Raw genomic sequence first — 2,231 nt, 5'->3', positions numbered from 1 at the left:
GTGCCTCGGTGGAGCTGTGTGGTGGGTGCATCAGTGGAGCTGTGTGGTGGGTGCATCGGTGGAGCTGTGTGGTGGGTGCTTCGGCTGAGCTGTGTGGTGGGTGCATCGGTGGAGCTGTGTGGTAGGTGCATCAATGGAGCTGTGTAGGTGGAGCTGTGTGGTGGGGGCATCAGTGGAGCTGTGTCGGTGGAGCAGTGTGGTAGCTGTGTATAGGTGGAGCTGGGTGGTGGGTCCATCGGTGGAGCTCTGTCAGTGGAGCTGTGTGGTGGCTGCATCGGTGGAGCTGTGTGGTGGGTGTACAAGTGGAGCTGTGTGGTGGGTGCATCCATGGAGCTGTGAGGTGGGTGCCTCGGTGGAGCTGTGTGGTGGGTGCATCCGTGGAGCTGTGTGGTGGGTGCATCGGTGGAGCTGTGTAGGTGGAGCTGTGTGGTGGGTGCATCGGTGGAGGTGTGTAGGTGGAGCTGTGTCGTGGGTGTATCAGTGGAGCTGTGTGGTGGTTGCATTGGTGGAGCTGTGTGGTGGGTGCCTCGGTGGAACTGTGAGGTGGGTGCATCGGTGAAGCTGTGTGGTGGGTGCATCAGTGGAGCTGTGAAGGTGGAGCTGTGTGGTGGGTGCATTGGTGGAGCTGTGTGGTGGGTGCATTGGTGGAGCTGTGTGGTGGGTGCATCGGTGGAGCTGTGTGGTGGGTGCCTCAGTGGAGCTCTGTGGTGGGTGCATCGGTGAAGCTGTGTGGTGGGTGCATTGGTGGAGCTTAGTTGGAGCATCGGTGGAGCTGTGTCGGTGAAGCTGTGTGGTGGGTGCATCTGTGGAGCTGTGTGGTGGGTGCCTCGGTGGAGCTGTGTCTTGGGTGCATCAGTGGAGCTGTGTGGTGGGGTCATCTGTGGAGCTCTGTGGCGGGTGCATCGGTGGAGCTGTGTCGGTGGGGTCATCTGTGGAGCTCTGTGGCGGGTGCATCAGTGGAGCTGTGTGGTGGGTGCATCGGTGGAGCTGTGTCGGTGGAGCTGTGTGGTGGTTGCATCAGTGGAGCTGTGTGGTGGATACATCGGTGGAGCTGTGTCGGTGGAGCTGTGTGGTGGGTGCATCGGTGGAGCTGGGTGGTGGGTGCATCAGAGGAGCTGTGTGGTGGGTGCATCGGTGGAGCTGTGTGGTGGGTTCATCTGTGGAGCTGTGTGGTAGGTGCCTCGGTGGAGCTATGTGGTGGGTGCCTCGGTGGAGCTGTGTGGTGGGTGCATCGGTTCAGCAGTTTGGTGGGTGCATCGGTGGAACTGTGTGGTGGGTGCATCGGTGGAGCTGTGTCAGTGGAGCTGTGTGGTGGGTGCATCGGTGGAGCTGTGTGAAGGGTGCATTGGTGAAGCTGTGTTGGTGGAGCTGTGTGGTGGCTGTGTCGCTGGAGCTGTGTGGGGGGTGCATCTGTGGAGCTGTGTGGTGGGTGCATCAGTGGAGCTGTGTGGTTGGTGCATCGGTGGAGCTGTGTGGTGGGTGCATCGGTGGAGCTGTGTGGTGGATGCATCGGTGGAGCTGTGTGGTGGGTGCATCGGTGGAGCTGTGTGGTGCGTGCATCGGTGGAGCTGTGTGGTGGGTGCATCTGTGGAACTGTGTGGTGGGTGTATCTATGGAGCTGTGTGGTGGGTGCATCGGTGGAGCTGTGTGGTGGGTGCCTTGGTAGAGATGTATAGTGGGTGCCTCGGTGGAGCTGTGTGGTGGGTGCATCAGTGGAGCTGTGTGGTGGGTGCATCAGTGGAGCTGTGTGGTGGGTGCATCGTTGGAGCTGTGTGGTGGGTGCATCGGTGGAGCTGTGTGGTGGGTGCATCGGTGGAGCTGTGTGGTGGGTGCATCGGTGGAGCTGTGTGGTGGGTGCATCGGTGGAGCTGTGTGGTGGGTGCATCTGTGGAGCTGTGTGGTGGGTGCATCTGTGGAGCTGTGTGGTGGGTGTATATATGGAGCTGTGTGCTGGGTGCATCGGTGGAGCTGTGTGGTGGGTGCCTTGGTAGAGATGTATAGTGGGTGCCTCGGTGGAGCTGTGTGGTGGGTGCATCAGTGGAGCTGTGTGGTGGGTGCATCGGTGGAGCTGTGTGGTGGGTGCTTCGGCTGAGCTGTGTGGTGGGTGCATCGGTGGAGCTGTGTGGTAGGTGCATCAATGGAGCTGTGTAGGTGGAGCTGTGTGGTGGGGGCATCAGTGGAGCTGTGTCGGTGGAGCTGTGTGGTAGCTGTGTATAGGTGGAGCTGGGTGG

Source organism: Lissotriton vulgaris, unplaced genomic scaffold (genome assembly GCF_964263255.1).
Source record: "Lissotriton vulgaris unplaced genomic scaffold, aLisVul1.2 SCAFFOLD_448, whole genome shotgun sequence".
NCBI classification, from domain to species: domain Eukaryota; kingdom Metazoa; phylum Chordata; class Amphibia; order Caudata; family Salamandridae; genus Lissotriton; species Lissotriton vulgaris.
Note: the sequence above shows the minus strand (reverse complement) of the source record.